Consider the following 18,037-nt stretch of genomic DNA (forward strand, 5'->3'; position numbering starts at 1 on the left):
CACAGTGGGACAGTTATTTAAAACAGTTTTTAAGCAAAATTCCCGTATAACCTCCTAGCTATGCTTTTCCTCAAAATTGTTTCACATACACCTTACCAGTAATTTCCTCTAACACTCCTGGGAAGGCAGTCAAGAGATGTGCAAAATATGTTATCTTTTTAAACTTTGCTATAACTGAATTATACCAATAAGACTCAAGGTGTCTTCATGAGTGATATCAAGATAAATTCCCACTAATGTTATCCTTGGGTTTTCTTCTTATTCTCTACTGGATATCCTAGAGCATCAGAAAAAGAAAACCCAGGAGTGAAAGCATCTACTCTTAAGAACAGCACACTCTTTATTGTGCATTTCCCATGGTAAAAAGTATTTTAAATACCTTATGTATTATTTAAAAGGAAATTAACAAAATGATTTTAAATCTTTATTTCTACCTATGTGTAACAGATGAGCAACACTTTCCCTGAAATCTGTATTTTTATAACCTGTACTGATAATATTGAAATCGCACTCGATGTACGATAATAACTCTTCTCAAAGTTGACTTTTATATATGCAATCCATTAGTTCAATAAAGTAGAAATACCTAATAGAATTCAAAGACATTTCAGGCTTATTTCCTTAACAAACAAAGTTGACTGCACTTCAAAATATCAATGGTTCAACTGTTAAGTGTTTGCATAGTTCAGTTTTATTTTTAAAAGTGTATCTAAATGGAACAGGACATTTGAGCACTTTCCAATAGATTATCCACTTCAACAATAAACCCAGCTTACTTTTCTCGCCCAATACGTACTTGTAGAGAATATTAAGTTGGGGAAAGCAGTCAGGATCAGAAATATATGTCTACACTGGTGAAGATTCAGTCAGCATGTATATTAATAATCTGAAACTCTTCCCTACCTTTCATGAAATGGCCATAATTCGAAAAAAGATGTTATATTTTAATCATGCAATGACTGGCCTTAGCAGCAAACTGGGGTAGTCTAGGGAGTCTGGAGTTTCTTAAATTCATCAGCGGAAGCAAATTTCATTAACCTTCCGGGACAATACAAAAACAAAAAGACTAAAGAGCGCCTCTGTGTTTATAAATTCAATAAAAATTTATTCATACTCTTACAAAATATGCACACAAAACATCAGTGTAATGACCACCTCACACTCACCACGATTCCAGGTTGACCAGCAAGTCACTGGGAAAGCACGTGCTCACACTGATCTAGTTACAGATTCACCAGAAATGTTTGTGTAATGATCAACACATAATATAACAAAGTTTTAGGTGTTCAGCCATCCGGGATCAAAACCATTTAAATATCGTTTTAAAAGCTATGTTTGGGTCAATAAGTAGTTCCTTAAACATCAGTTTTAATAGTTAGCATTTACTGGCCAAAACACATTGTTTGCAATTTGCCTTCCTTCGGGAGAAAAAAAGTAACTTGAAGTTCAAAGATTTAAAGACGACTCCGACTTATGAAAGGAAAGCAGCTTGTTATCCAAAAAGAGGATCAAGACTAGAAGAAAAAGAAACGAATTACTGTAACCCAATACCATCTTGACACTGCACCCCCAGACTGATACTGACTTCAAGGAAGGCGGCTGCACCCCATCAGCCCGCCGAATTAACCAGACAGGGAGCCAACGTCGGACAGGGACGGAGGCCGCCGCCTGTCGCGGCTCCCCCGGCCGCAGCCCGACGTGCAGGCGCTCGGAGCCGCATCTCGGGCGGCGGCCGCGCACCACGGCTGCTGCCCGCTCTTCCGCGGAGGCCGGCGGGCCCGAGGCCGGAGGGCCGCGCTCTCCAGGGCCCTCCGGGCCCGTCTGCGCCGCCCTCACCGGGCCCGCCGCGTGCCGCCGCAGGGCCGCACCGCCCGCTCCCTCGCCGCGCCGGCACGGCCACGTCGGTTTGCCAGCCTACGCCGGCGCTGCCTACGCCGATAGCAGCCGGGCAGCGCTCGGCGGCGCCGGCTCTCAGAGCGCCTGGCCAGCTCGTGCCAGCGCAGAGGGCGGCGGGGCCGGGCGGGCGAGGGCCGGGTGGAGGGCGGGGGGCGCCCGACCCGCGCCGCCCCGCCACCCCGGCCCCGCTCCGCCTCCTGCGCCGCGTCGCCGGCTCCTCGGCCTCGGTCGGGCCGGCGCGCCACTTACCCGCCGCGATGCGGTTTACGTAGCCGACTCGTCACTGCTGACGGACGGAGGAGGTGGAGACGGCGCCCGGCCGCGCTCAGAGCCGCGCAGCCGCCCAGCCGCCCGGCGCCGGCGGCCGCACGTCGCCCCACGTCAGCTCTGATGCGGAGGCCCAGGCCTGCCCGCCGAGCCGGCACCAAAAGCCGCGCAGCTGCCGACCGAACCGCGTCCTCGCGCCCCGCCCTCTCCGGCCCCACTCGGCGACTGCTTCCCGGGGGACGCCCGGCGGAAAGATCCAAGCTCGAACTCCGCCCCCTGCCGGCCGCCCGCGGGAGTGCGGCGCTGACAATCCAACAATTAAATAGAACGGGGTGGGGGCAAATGAGGGGCAGGGGGCGGGGCCTAAGGGGGTGGGGAGGTGGGGCGGGGCCTAAGGGTGGAGAGGCGGGCCGGGCCAGGGGGCGGGGCCGGGTGGCATGCCTAGTCCGGGGCGGGGCCTAAGGGGCGGGCTGAAAGCCGGAAGCTGCCCCGCCGCGCGTGCGCCTGAAAGCCAGTTGGTTGCAAAGTAAGCAACGGGGGGGTGCTGTGGCCTCTCGCTCTCGAGGTTGCTTCTTTTCTAGGGTGCCGGCTAGGGCGTCCCCGTCCCCAACCCCAAGCCGCGGTCTGCGAGCCCCATGCGTCTCTTCCGGCCGGAGGCGCATCCTGCAGACCGGGGGATGCCGAGTGGGCCTCGGGAGCGGCCCCGCTCCCGCGCCCCTGCAGCAGCAGCGTCCGCATCCCGAGAGAGGCCTTTGGGCCCAGGGTCCCCCGCTGGACGCGAGCCCTCTGGAGGCCGATTGGCCGCCCTTGTTCCCAGCCTGCTGCCGCCTCCTCGGTGACCTTGTCTGTGCGTCAGTGTCGCGGGGAAACAGCGAGAGTCCCACTTGTAGATGTGACAGAGGAGAGGTAGGCTTTTGGTAACAAGCAGAACCCCTGCCTCTAAGAGAGCAGAGTTTAGTTTTTCATCCAGCTGGAAACCCCGGAGCCTTCCAGAGAGAGGATCGATTCTGGCCTGTAAAGCATCATCTGTTGTAAACTAGGAACCCATTTACGCGCGCTCAGAACATACTAAGTTGTAAAGCGGAGTACGCTGTCAAAAAGGCAGGGCTTTTAGCCTTAAAACAAGCCTCTTTATGTTCAGGAAAAACGGATTTCAGACAATGATCTACCACCCAACCGTATGGTACTCAGGAATGTGGCGCGCTGGAGACTGCTGTCGAGGACGCTACTTGAAAACTTGCTGAGAAAAGAGGATCAAAACATTTATCAAGGTAGTGCAGGTAGAGAAGGGAAGCTTGGTGAAATATTAGAATCCCAGCAGAGTGGGAGAAAATCTTAAAAGTCTTCAGTGCTCGGTTTTTGCCACCCCGAACTACTTGCAGCTGTAATGCGTACTAGCAGAGATAAGAGAATAAAACTCTGGTAAGCTCGCTTCCCGCTATAGACATAGGCAGAATTCTGAAGTTTCTCCTTCCAGTATAGTAGATAATGCCTGTCTCCACCACCTTATAAAAATTAATTTCTTAATGAGAAACATTAGCAAATTAATAAAATTTAAAAATTAAATCCTTTTTGTGTGTATAGTTAGACAAGGCTGGCACAGAATATTTATCCATAAGTAATCAATACAACTCATATAGCTCAGAAAAAGGGATCATTAGAAGGAAAGAAAAGAAAAAAGACCGGATTACTAACCCATGAAAACAATACCATCATTATGGGCAAGGTTGACCATGTGCTGGATGGATAGATTTTTAGTTACAAGTGATTTAGGGGAAATTGTGATCATTCTTCCCAAAACATTGTTCTCCACCTATTTGTTTGTTCCTAAATTTCTTTAACAAAGTATAGATTCTTTACATAGAATATACTAGACAAAGGCCTTAAAATGTGAGTATGAGTGGTAAATCAACATATACAAAGATGTAAATATCAAATCCTTGAGAGCAGGGGAAGAGTACCTGGGAGAGGGCAGGAGATAGCAGGAGAGGTAGGTTCCTATTGGTGTAAAACAACACAAATTTGTTATCTAGCAGTTCTGGAGGTCAAAAGTCCGATCCGTGTCTCACTGGGCTAAAATCAAGAGGTCGGCTCCAGGAAGAGTCCATTTCCTTGCTTTTTCCAGCTTCTAGAAGACACCCACATTCCTTGGCTCATGGCCCTTTTCCTCCATCTTCAAAGCCAGCAACAGCTGGTGGAGTCCATGTCTTTGATTCTCTCTCTTGCTTCCCTCTTCCACTTATAAGAACCCCTATGATTACATTGGGCCCACCCTGATAATCCAGGATAATCTTCCCATCTCAAAATCAGCTGATTAGCAGCCTTAATGCCAACTGCAACCTTCATTTCCCTTTGCCACGTAACCTAACATATTCACAGGTTCCAGGGATTAGAGTGTGGACATCTTTTGGGGGCTATTATTCTGCCTACCTGCAGTAACGCATTCCAAAGAGGTCTGAGCTCCTGAGACATGCCACCTGCCTCTCAGGGTCATACCTTGCAAGTACTTCAAGCATTTGATTAGAAATGCCAATAAGAGATTTTTCAGTTTCTCATCTTTACAACTACTGTTAAGATTATAGAACATTTTAAAATGGGATATTGGGTAAAGAAAAGCAGCATGGTTATAGAGTATTCTCATTTTGTATGATCAGCCACTGTAGTGGCCAAGTGTCTTCATAAATTGCAGTGAGTAAGACCTACTCTAAATCCAAGCTTTGTTCAAATCGAATTTTCATAGATCACTTCAAAGGGAATTGTATCCACAAGAATTGTCTCTATCACAGAATAAGAATTCATATCAGGCCAAAAGAGTCATAGCAGTGGCAATTGCTTGTTTTCAAAATATTATTTACTACGTTCCCTATACTACCCATATTTCACTGCTATGTGTATGTATTCTTAGTTATAAAGCTCAGAAAGCAGAGACCATGTCTTTTTTTCTCTTTTTCTCAGTATGTGTGTTAATATTGGAATACTACATCATTTGTCCCCCAATGTCCAGGAATACTGTGTTTTGGAGGAACAGGGCAAAAATAATACTTGGGGTGACATACACGTACTTGCACGCCCACCAAATCATGGCCTTGCTATCGCCTTGCTGTGAGCTGTAACAGAGGTTAAAAATCAGAGTCCAACCTGGGTTTGAATCTAGATATATTAGCTGTGGGCAAGTTTCACATCCTCTTTAGGAAGGCATAAGTTTTTCTGAATGGGAAGAATAATAGCACCTACTTCTTAGGGTTGTTACAAAGATTAAATAAAGTGTCTACCATAAGGTAAGTATTCAATAAAAAAGCCAGTCATTTTTATATTGGTCCAGTGTCTACATTTTTGGGTTCCTCACCTAGGCAATATTTAATTCTCTGTTGAGGAGGAAAGTAGAGGACCTGCTTTCCTGAGAAAATACAGGCTGTCAATCACACCCTTATCCTCCCTCTTCACCTCAAAATAGATCTTCATCTAGCCCTCCCTACAGAGCTGCCAACTCCAGGGTGCACATTACATTTTTTTGCCCATATGCGTGTTGTTCCATCTCTTGCCATTCTCTCACTATCAGACTTCTCAAGAAGAGAAGGCACTTGGTATATTCACCTCCTCACCACCCACTCATTTCTTATTTCCTGGCATTCTGATTTTTTCCCTCTTCCCCCCTCTTTCTGATTACAGAATCTGACCACTTTTTCTCATTCTTCATCCTCTTTGACCTCTTTTCCTCGTCTGATGTTACCAATTACTCCTACCTTTCTAATATTGTCTCCTCCCTGAGTTTCCATGAGACGACTCGCCTGGTCCCTCTCATCTATTTTGCTTCCCTAATGTAGATAGTTCTGAATTTTCTGCCCTTGGACATCTTCTACATTGTCTTCCTTAGTTATCTCATCATTCCCATTTCTTTTGGAAAGAAAATTCTAAAATTTATACCTAAGCTCCCAACTGCTTTCCCTATCACTGGATCATATTTCCAGCCACCTGATAGAAGTTTCCACTTGCATGGCCTGTGATCATTTCCAACTCAATGGATTCAAAACTGCATATATCATCTTCCCTCTCCATACTTGAACCTTGATTTTTTTGTTTCAACAATGTTTTGTTTTGTTTTTTTATAATTTTATTTATTTTTCCCCCAAAGCCCCAGTAGATAGTTGTATGTCATAGCTGCACATCCTTCTAGTTGCTGTATGTGGGACGCGGCCTCAGCATGGCCGGAGAAGCGGTGCGTCGGTGCGCGCCAGATCTGAACCCGGGCCGCCAGCAGCGGAGCGTGCGCACTTAACCGCTAAGCTATGGGGCCGGCCCCAGTTTCAACAATGTTAATGGCACTTTTCAGCTTCCAGTCATCGTGCCTCTAATCCTTGAAGTCATTTCGGTCATTCTTTACTCACACCATTGAGGATCCATTTAATAAATAATTTGAAGTGCCTGCTATGTTCTGGGTCCTATGCTAAATGGCAAGTCCTATTGCTTTTACCTATAGAGGTTTGCATCCATCCTTTCTTTCTCATTCCCACTATTAGTAGTCTGATTGGGGTCATCCTTGCCTCTAATATAGTTCATCATAAGTATTTCTGTCTGGTTCATTTTCCCCATGCATGGCTTTCATGATGTGATTTGTCTTCTTAAAAATCTAGAATGACTAAGAGGCACTGGGACTTAAGGGGTCAGAAGTGGAAAGGAGACTGAATTCCCTTTGATGGCCTCTTGAATTTTGTACTACATGTATGCATTGTGTATTAAAAACATAAAATTTTAATTAAAACAAAGAAAAAACTTCAGTGCGATCTTATCGGCTAAGAAAGTCCAAATATCTTAGCTTGGCGTAAAGCCCTTCATGCTCTGGGTCCAACTTAAGTCTACAGCCCTGTTCTGTGTTAGTCTCTTATTTTGTACCACACTGCTTCCCACACCTTGCTGCACCTCAGAATCATCTGAATAGCTGGTTGAAAAGACATGTTCCCAGGCCCTAGGCCCTACCCACTGACGTACTGAATCAGAATCTCCAAAGGAAGAGCCTGCAAATCTACCTTTCTTAAGATTTCCAGATCAGTCTAATGAACTGCAACATTATTACTCTGCAGCACGTTAGCCAAACCTTGCCACTTACTGTTCCATATAATTACCTTATTTTCCAATCTTTTTGGCCTTTATTCACTCCATTTTCTCACCAATTCTTTATATCTGCCTGTTGAAATCTTACCCATCCTTTAAGATCCAGCTTACATACCACCTCTTTACTGATCCTCTTTAGAAATAATCCTCTTCTTTGCTTGTAATTAACGATTATTGTCAGGGCTCTAAAGCCAGAATTCTGAGTTAAAATTCTGTTTTTGATTCTTTACTAGCTATGTAAATGTTGGGCAAGTTCCTGAACCTCTCTGTGCCTCAGTTTCCTCACCTGTGAAATGAGAATGATGTTAGTGCATGCCTCATAGGTTGTTGTGAGAACTAATTCATGTAAAGTATGTAGAACTTTGTGCCTGGCCCAAAATAAGCACTAAATAAATGTTAGCTGTAATTAATGCTTTATGATTTCCCCAAGTTCCTTCGTTGACTTGTGTGGAATCTGAGAGCTAGAAAGAGCCTTAAGACTCTAAATCAACTTTGTTTTATAAATTAGAAAGTGGATGCTGAGAGTTACAAGACTTGCTTTGGCTAGTAAATAGTAATATCAGGACTGGAATCCAGGATTGGTGACTTTTAATCCTACACTACTTCCACTGCACCACAAGATCCGGGAATTTTGCATTGTTCAAATGACTGTCCTCCTACTTTGTTTATTCTACTGATTTACCCCAGGAGAGAATTAGAAATGGATTCACTGTTAAGCATTTTACACAGGCCTTTTCTATTTAGGATTTGAGACTCTAACAGATATAATGTGCCCAATTTAAATAGTTGAGAATGATAAAACAAATCAGTGTACTATGTGCTTGATTTATGATGTCTCCAATTGCTGTTTGGCAGAAAATGTTTCATTCTACTAGAAAGTTAACAGTTCTAGGTTCCAACATAGGAAATATCCTTTTATATGTGGGGGTGTGTACTTCGTTTTCTGAGTTTGGTAAACTTAAACTTCCAAATCTAATGTGCTCTGAACTCAGCAGAATATGTAGAATTGTAGTTAAAGCATGGATATTATAATAAAAACTCAGGCCACTGACTTCTTTAAAACTATGTTCGCAGTCATTAAACTATGTCTAATTTTTTAAATCATAAAAATATAATGAAAATCTACTTTCCAATGTTTTTCTGCATGGTTTTAATTGACAACAAATTCAGTTGCCGGCCAGATTTACTGTTTCCGTACATAATTACATTGTAGCTATTGTCAGAGAAAACCATAAAGCTGGAAAACTAGGCAGCTAGGCTAAAATTGACCTCTGTTCAACCCTAGAAATTGCAGGATTTGATAGAAGTGATATAGAGACTTGGTTCTGTTCTCTGAATATTTTTTGGTAGAATAATGGTAGTAATTAGTGTTTCTTTTATTTTATATTTTAAGTATGTAGATGAGAGGCTGGCCAGTCCTCATGGTCTGGCAGTTAAGGTTCGGTGCTTTCACCTCCGGGGCCTGGGCTCCTCTCCCGGTCAGGGAGCCACACCACCCATTGAACCACAGTATTCATCTGTGGTTGTCACACTGTGGAGGCTGCTCCTTGCTGGGATGCTGAGAGCTATGCCACCAGGATTTCCAATACCAGCAGGGTCACCCATGTGGACAGGTTTGAGTGGAGCTTCCAGACTAGACAGACTAGGAAGAAGGACCTGGCCACCTCCTTCCCCAAAAAATTGGCCATGAAAACCCTCTGAATAGCAGCAGAGCATTGTCTGATATAGTGCCAGAAGGAGAGAGGATGGTGCAAAAAGACGGGGCAGGGTTCTGCTCTACTGTACAGAGAGTCGCTAGGAATCAGAATCGACTAGATAGCACAAACAACAAGGGTGAGATGCCAGAGGAATATCAGCATGCTAAAGATATCAATAATAATTCATAGAGCATAAGAACTGCTTTTTAAGTACTTTATTAATCATTTTAATTATTAAAAAGAAATTTGAAACTAGTCCCAGAATTAAATCCGATGACTATTATATAAGGCCCTTTAAAAGAATCGAGCCCCACTTTACAAGAGGATTAGAAGGTTACTGGATTAAAATAAAACAGGACCTCCTATGATGAGGGGGCTCGTTCTAGCAACTGGTCAGGGACTAAATTCTGAAGACTAAATTCCAGTACATTGAAATGGCAGCTGTCAAAACTCAGGTGTGCACACGATTGTCAGAAAAAGGAGAAATCAAGGTGAGCCAAATTGAAAATACATGTCAAGAGCTAGGTAAAAAGCATCAGGTTGGATTGACTCAGTTGGACTGAGTCAGATGGGCAATTGATGGGCAGCTGATCCATCAGACCAAAAAGAGGAAACGCAAGACTGTGAGACCGTTAACACAGGGGAGGGAGTCAGTGCTGTGAGGGGGTTGGGTGCTCTGGAATCTTAAATCAGGTTGTTGCAAAGGGAGTTAGGGGTGGAGAGAAGAGAACAGGAGGGAAAAGGTCAGAGGGTAGAAGGCTGTATATATACACACACATACACACAGAGTTGGCCCTCTCCATGGGTTCTGCATTTGTGGATTCAACCGACTGTAGATCAAAAGGCCTATTATGGTTGCATCTGTACTGAATATATACAGACTTTTTTTTCTTGTCCTTATTCCCTAAACAATACAGTATAACAACTATTTACATAGTATTTACATTTTATTAGGTATTATAAGTAATCTAGAGATGATGTGAAGTATACGGGAGGATGTGTGTAGGTTATAAGCAAATACTATACCATTTCATATAAGGGACTTGAGCATCCCCGGATTTTGGTATCTGGGGGCTTCCTAGAACCAATCCCTGGCAGATATCAAGGTGGATGACTGTATATATATGTATATATACAACCAGCCCCCGTCAAGCCCTTAAGAACTAGAGCAAGGGAGAAGCCAGTCATGAGGAAAAGAGAGAGATTGTCATTATCAATATATTGCATATTGGAAAAGGGCTCTGTGCCATGTTTTTGCTCTGTGATTTTAGCCTCTCTCTCAGCCTACTTTTCTTTAGCTGTAGAAGAGGGATCATAATACTGACTCCATAAGGTATTTGTGAAGAATAAATTAACTAATAATTAATGTAAAGTCTTTAGTACAGTGTGTAACATGGTAAATGTGCAATAAATATTAACTATCATATTACTTTATATAGACAGTTTATATCATATTCAGAATATAGTAGAAGAGGTAGTAGAAACATTTAGAAATCGCCTGGTAAAGTTTAACTCCCTAGGACATGTACTTGTTACATTTTGAATTTACAACATGTGAAAATCCTATCCATAAGAAGAGCCAGTTGTACACTGCCAAATCTAACCGCCCTTTAGTCTGACAAAGATTCTCATCTTGACCAAACTCTAGCCAGGCTCCTCTGAGCCCTTTTCTCACCTTGACCTATAAAGACTTGAACAAAACACAAACATAGTTTCTAAGAGCTCAAGGCCACATCCCTAGGATGACCCTAGCCTCCCTTAAAGTGCCTGCCTGAGAAAGCTCAAAGCTGACAAAAGAATTTACAGCTTGTTCCAGCTACCACCTAAAGATAGGGCCTGTCTCCCAATCCCTGCGGGAGGGTAGGAGCTTCAATAAGCACCAGTTAACAAACCCAATGGGTTCACATGGCCCAATGCTACGTTGTGGCTTTTTGTAATTGATTACTTCCCTGACTCTGCTGAGCCCCATTCACCCATTCCCTATTCTTTAAAACGCCCAAGCACCTCTCTGTAAATTGAAGTTGAGTTCAGTTCATGCTGGACTCTTTTCTCTATTGCAGTGGTATATACAGTAGTCCTCCCTTATCCACAGTTTCAGTTACCCTAGGTCAACCATGGTCTGAAAATATTAAATGGAAAATTCCAGAAATAAACAATTCATGTTTTAAATTGCATGCCATTCTGAGTCAGGTGATGAGATCTCGTGCCATCCCACTCCATCCCACCCAGGACGTGAATCATCTCTTTATCCAGCATATTCATGCTGTATATACTACTGGCCCATTAGTCACTTAGTAGCCGTCTGGGTTATCAGACCAACTGTCGTGGTATCCCAGTGCTTGTGTTCATGTAACCCTTATTTTACTTAATAATGGCCCCAAAGTGCAAGAATAGTGATGGTGGCAATTTGGCTATGCCAAAAAGAAGCCACAAAGTGGGTGAAAAGTGGGTCAACATAGTACGGAAAGGAAAAAAATTGTATGCTAAAATCTACGGTAACTTTTATGACAGTATATTGTTACAATTGTTCTATTTTATTATTAGTTATTGTTGTTAATCTCTTACTGTGCCTAATTTATAAATTAAACTTTATCATAGGTATGTATGTATAGGAAAAAACATGTATTGGTTCGGTACTATTCATGGTTTCAGGCATCCACTGGGGGTCTTGGAACGTATTCCTGCAGATAAGGGGAGACTACTATATTTGGTTAAATTCTGTCCTTACCACTTTCACTAGTGTCCAGCTTTTTTTATCTATGACAAGTCACAGGAAGCCATCAAATATCTCTGACTGACCTCACCACCTATGACAGGCTGGCAAACAGTCTGATCCCCCGTTTCTTCTATTACTTTCTTCATTGGAGAGATTTTTTGGTACCTGCCACACTCCCCTTCTTCGGCCTTGGAGTGCTCCCATTACAGTTAGGTCCACTGCAGGCTGCAATGCTCTCCCTCCCTCATGCAGGATGCTGTGCCTTCCTCTGACACATCCGCACCTGTGCCCACACTGCATCCTCACACCCTTCACCCTTTAGTTTCTCCTTTACGTCTTTTCAACTCTTGCTTAATTGCTAAAGGAGAGGAAAAAAACTCCTTACTTTCTCTGTTTTATTTCATTTAGGAAGCCAGAACACATGTCTAATCACACCCCTTGCATAAGAGTAGAGGTAATAATACACCTATTCCAAGGAAAAAGAAATTTTCCAGTTCTAAAGTAAAATTAGGCTAAAAAAGAGTCAATGCCTTCAAGTTCTGCGGAATTCTTTAATGTGTGAAGTTCTGTTTAGAACTTGCACAAAAGCCTCCATTGATGACCTAAATGTTTCTCTAATGAGACTATCCTCCATCATCAGCACATGAAATAAATTTAAGAATTCCTTCTACTTTATCTTTCTTCTGTTTGTTAATTACTTATAATTCAGAAGTATTGCATATTTCACTCATTAAGAAATATTTAGGCAAATTGTAACTAGACTTATTGTGCTGACCATTTCATAATGTACATAAATATCGAATCACTATGATGTACACCTGAAACTCAGGACATTGTATGTCAATTATACTTCAATATTAAAAAAAGAAATATTTATGGAGAACATACTTCAATCAAGGAGAACAGTCCATGGTGATTACATTATGGCTTAAATAGGCTTCATGGTACTATTATTATTATTATTATTATTTTTTTTTTTTTAGATTTTATTTATTTATTTTTTCCCCCAAAGCCCCAGTAGATAGTCGTATGTCATAGCTGCACATCCTTCTAGTTGCTGTATGTGGGACTCAGCCTCAGGATGGACGGAGAAGTGGTGCCTCGGTGCGCGCCCGGAATCCGAACCCAGGCCGCCAGCATCAGAGCGCACGCACTTAACCACCAAGCCACGGGGCCGGCCCAATGGTACTATTATTTATGCTATTTTTGCCATGGAAAAATATTTTTCCTTCTAAACAGTTAATTTTTCATTAAACCTTTAGAATACAGTTCATCTGTAAATTGTATATAATTTTCAAATTCAGAGATTAATGAATTGGTAATAAAATATTCTGAACTAAATCTTGACTTGTGAAAATCAATATAGGATGGATTTTTCATGCTCTCAATTCCTGAAACATGCTACCTCAGGCTCTTTTCACATGCCATTCCCTCTGACTGTAATACTTTTCTCTTTTTTTTGCCTAGTTAATTTGCGTTCATCCTTCAGAGCTTGGCACATTATCTCTTCTTCAATGAAACTTCCCTTTATTTGGCAGGCTGGATTAAGCCCCTTTAACCATTTATATACTTTCATTTTAGACTTCTCTTTTGTAGCACTTACCATAATGGTAATTAAGTGATTATGTCAACATGTATTTAAAGCCTATCTCCCCTGCTAGAATATAAACTTCATGATGGCATCTGTCTCTTTCAACACTGTTTCCATAAAAACTCCTGAATTATCCCTTAGAATCACCTATAGGAAGACATGACATTGTGGGGAACCCATTACGTAGCTCCCAACACAATTGCTTGCTCGCATTAGGCTCTTAAATATCTGTTTGTTTGCTTTATTTGACTTATCTAGTTTCGTGTCCTGTGCTAGAGATGTTTAATAACTGTTTTCTAATAAGATGAGGACTAAGATGATGTTATTAAATGCATCTTGTGAAAAATGCACTTGAAATGAAGGATTAGCCAGTGTATCTCCGTAAAACATACGGGAAGTGATATCCATATCATCTTTATATAAAATGCCTTATTTTTAAGCATGTTTCATCAATAATAAGTACTCTAACTACAATTTACCAAGTTCTTGGTCTTCATAAATTGACACGCACTTATCTTGTAGGCTGTGGTGCCATCATGTGGACACTTTGTTTTCCTAACATAAAATGTAACATTTTTGTAATAGAGACTAGAAAACTGTGATTGGGAAACCCAGCCACCCCACACCCAAGCCTGACAACTTATAATTTAGTATTGGTTTCTAAGACTGGCTGTGTAAGGAGTCACTCGGGGATTTCTGAATCTGAGTTGTTAGCATGCAGAATTTGGAAACACTCATTTAGATGATAAAAGCAACCTTCTGAATGTGATGGCTTGAAGATTCATACAGTCCATATGATGATCACGGTTGTTTTCTTTTTCACTTATATTTATTGGTCTATTTTAAAGAATACAGATGAACAGCCAGATGAAGAGCTATATAGATCTAGAAGGGAGACCTTCCAGAAGTGCAGGAGCTCAGGCCCTTGGAGTTGAGCTGTGCCCCTCCTGGCACGGGGATGCGTTCACCGCCCCAGAAGCTCTCCGCAGCCCGCGGTTCAGGGGTTTCTGTGGCGGCTGCACCCTGTCAGCAATCTCCAGCCCTCTTCCCTCCCCAGAAGAGGGGTGCGGCTAAAAGTCCCAAGCTTCTAACCAAGGCTTGCTCTTTCTGGTGACTAGCCCCCCTCCTGAAGCTACCCAGGAGGTCACCAAGAGTTGCTTCATTACAACAAAAGATGCTCCCACCCAGTAAATTCCAAGGGATATAGGAGCTTTGTGTCACCAACCAGGAGAAGAGACCAAATATATGTTTCTTGTTATGTCACAATTAGCCAATCTAATGGGTGTGAAGAGACATCTCATTGTTTTTTGTTTGTTAGTTTTTTTGAGGAAGATTGGCCCTGAGCTAACATCTGTTGCCAGTCTTCCTCCTTTTTTTTTCTTTTTTTCTCCCCAAAGCCCCAGTACATAATTAATTGTATATCGTAGTTGTAGAGTTGTAGCTCTTCTATATGGGACGCTGCCTCAGCATGGCTTGATGAGTGGTGAGCAGGTCCGCGCCCGGGATCTAAACCAGCAAACCCTGGGCCACCGAAGTGGAACTCGTGAACCCAACCACTGCACCACCAGGCCAGCCTCTCATTGTGGTTTTTATTTGCACTTCCCTAGGGACTAATGATGTTGAGCCAAGCACATTTTCATGGGCTTATTTTCCCTCTCTATATCTTCTTTGGTGAAGCGTGTTTGCCCATTTTTTAATTGGGTTGTTTTCTTATTATTGACTTTTGAGAATTATTTATACATTCTAGATAAAAGTCCTTAATTATATATGTGTCTTGCAAGTATTTGCTCCCTGTCTCAGCTTGTCTCTTCATTTTCCTAATAACAGCTTTTGAAGAGGAGACATTTTTAACTTTGATGAAATCCAATCTATCAATTTGTCTTTTTATGGATCAAGCCTTTGGTGTCATACCTAAAAAATCTTTGCCTAAAGAACAAAGATTTTTCTCATATGTTTTCTTCTAGAAGGATAATAATTTCACATTTTACTGATCAGGTTTTTCTTTTAAATTTATTTGTGGTTATGAGGCTGTGGAAAAGAAATCAGGAGACAAAGTCTTTTTTGCCATGTTCTGAAATGTTAATAGTAAAAAGTAGATATTAATTAAATGTAAAGAATCAACAGAATCACCTCAGACCGTCTCCAGAGAGCAATATAGTCTAAGGAAAAGAGTTCCAAAAAAATAAGCTCCTGGGAAAATCTAGTGAATCTGGATATGAATGCCAAAAATATCTGTGTGAGAGGCTGGGTGCAGCGACTTTCACAGAGAGCTAAACATTAGTTGGTAAATCCACTCCAAGTTAAACTGACATTCACCAGGGACTAAACATGGTAAAAGTATATGGTTCAAGCAACTCCACAGTGCAAATGTGGACCCGCAGAAATACAGAGATGGAAGGAACTTTAGAATTCTTCTGTTTTAATACTCTATTTAGCAGTTTAACTCCTTTTTAAGGTAAATAACTGATAAAAACAAGTACTCTGTTTAAAGCTGAGACTGAGCTCTCCCTCCTCCAAGGAGGAAGATGTAGTTGAAAACATCCTTTGGATTTCCTAACTAGAAGATCATTTAACAAACACTGAATGTTAACTTTGTGTGGGCACTGTGTGTAGGCAAAGAAAATGAGAGTCAGGGAGATCCTGCCTAGTATTAGAGAACAGGAATGTGCAAGGAGCATTGGAAATGTCAACTTTTAAGGGAGTGGGTAGAAAAAAAAGAAACAAGCAAAGACATTTGGAAGTGTGGTACATGTGCTAGGAGGAGACCACAGTGAGTATGGATCAGCTGGCCTGCACCTGAGCCCCGTTCCCTCTACTCTCCCACCAGTAGCACTGACTAGAGTGGAGGGATTGTGAGATAACCTGGAGGGCAGATGATGCCTGAAGTGGGAAAAACAGTGAATCCTTGAGCCAGAGAACTACCCTAGAAGCACTTCATGACACAATATACCTTTTCCCAAGTCCTAAACTCCTTAGGAGCAGCACAAACCAACATCCAGGCTTTTCTCCCTTTCCCTCAGGCAGACATGACTAGCCAAGGCAGCTCATGGTCCCAAGGAATAAATATGAACATAGGGGGAAAACTTATGAAACATCTGAGGAGCAAGATAACTATTAAACAATCATAGAACTATTTATATCAGAGAAAGTCAAACCAATGGATCAGAGAGAATAAGAATAAAATAAGATTTGTAAAAAGCTTCAGAGAAAGAAGGAAGAATGTTGGAAACATAATGCACAAACAAGCGTTTGTGAGTTGGATATTGGGTATGACAAATATTAATGAAATAACTCAATGAATGGATTGAATAGCAGAACAATATAGCTGGAGAGGTACTTCATGAACTGGAAGACCAGATTAAGGAAGGGATTATGAAATGGAAAACATGAGAAGAAAGTTAAGAAATATGGAAGGTAGAAGTACAAATATTTTTCTAATGGAAATCCTAGAATTAAAAAAAAAGAGATTAATAAAAGGTGAAGGAATTATTGCTGAGAATTTCCCAGAAATCCCAGAATACATAAAATACATAAAATAAAATGCAATTGTAGAATTCAAGTTCACATATTTCCATAAAATTTTCTTTCTTCCATGCCTGCTTGTTTCATGGAATGGTCCACACAGAATTAATAGGAGCCTCCAGCAATATACCATCTCACTTGTAGTGTAAGGACCTTACAACAGTATATTCCCAATTCCTCCCTTCTATTCATTGTGCTATTGTTGTCATAAATTTCACTTTTACATATGCTAAAAACATACAAGACTTTGCACTATTTTTGCTTTCTACAGTTATCTTTTACAGCAATTAAAAAAATTTACTTTACCTGTACTTATTCCATATCCAACATTCTTCATTTCTTTGTGTAGATCCAAGTTTCAATCTGATACTGTAATTCATCCTTTTAAAGAACTTTCTTTAACATTTCTTATGGAATAGGTCTGGTGGCAATGAATTCTCTCAGTTTCTCTCTGAGAAAGTCTTTATTTCTCCTTCATTTTTGAAAGATATTGTTGCTGGGTATAGATTTCTAGGTTGGTATGTTTTTTTCCAGCACTTTAAAGATGCTACTCATTGTCTTCTGGCTTACCTGGTTTCTAACAAGAAGTCTGCTGTAATTCTCATCTTTAGTCCTAATGTAATTTTACCCACTCTGGCTGCCTCGAAGATTTTCTCTTTGTTTTATTTTTCTTAGCAGTTTGAATATGATATGCCAGTGTGTGTCTGGTGGTGGTAGTGGTTGTGGTGGTGTGTATGTGTTAAATTTATTCTTGATTGGTCTTCTCTGAGTTTCTTGGATCTGTGGTTTGGTGTCTGACATTTAATTTTGGAAAATTTTCAACCATCATTTGCTCAAATATTTCTTCTGCCCCCATAATCTTTCTGGGATTCCAATTATGCAGATGTCAGATTGTTTGATATCTAACAGCTCTTAGATTTTTCCATTCTGTTATATTTCATTCTTATTTCTTTTTGTGTTTCGGTTTGGGTAATGTCTATTGACTATCTTCAAGTTCACTAATTCTTTCCTCAGCTGTGTCAAGTCTATTGATGAGCAAATTGAAGACATTCTTCATGTCCATTACTGTGTTTTTCATTCTAACATTTTCCATTTGATTCTTTCTTTAAAAAGCATCTGATACTGCATGTTGTCAACATGACGTGGTCTTTGTCTTCGTTTTGAGTTTCATGCTGCAATACTCTCCCCTTTGCTCAATATGCTCTGGTCATACTGCCATCTTCCTATTCCACAAACACA

At 41.6% G+C, this 18,037-nt stretch overlaps 1 protein-coding gene across 11 annotated transcripts in view; it reads right to left on the reverse strand.

Moving 5' to 3' along the window:
* The window catches only part of CREM (cAMP responsive element modulator), a 119,964-nt gene that overhangs the window by 64,646 nt on the left and 37,281 nt on the right, over window positions 1-18,037 (reverse strand). The window contains exon 1 of one of the 11 annotated variants that reach the window (XM_087420607.1): window positions 2,146-2,379. The exons of 2 other annotated variants lie outside the window; for them this stretch is intronic. The gene's annotated coding sequence lies outside the window, so the exon portion shown is untranslated. Of the gene's footprint in view, window positions 1-1,585; window positions 1,708-2,145; window positions 2,380-18,037 lie in introns of those variants that run through there. 8 more of the 11 variants (XM_087420608.1, XM_087420611.1, XM_087420612.1 and 5 more) reach the window with 8 other exon arrangements.

This window comes from Ceratotherium simum, chromosome 32 (genome assembly GCF_057802395.1).
Source record: "Ceratotherium simum simum isolate JZ-2026a chromosome 32, ASM5780239v1, whole genome shotgun sequence".
In the NCBI taxonomy this organism is placed as follows: Eukaryota; Metazoa; Chordata; class Mammalia; order Perissodactyla; family Rhinocerotidae; genus Ceratotherium; species Ceratotherium simum.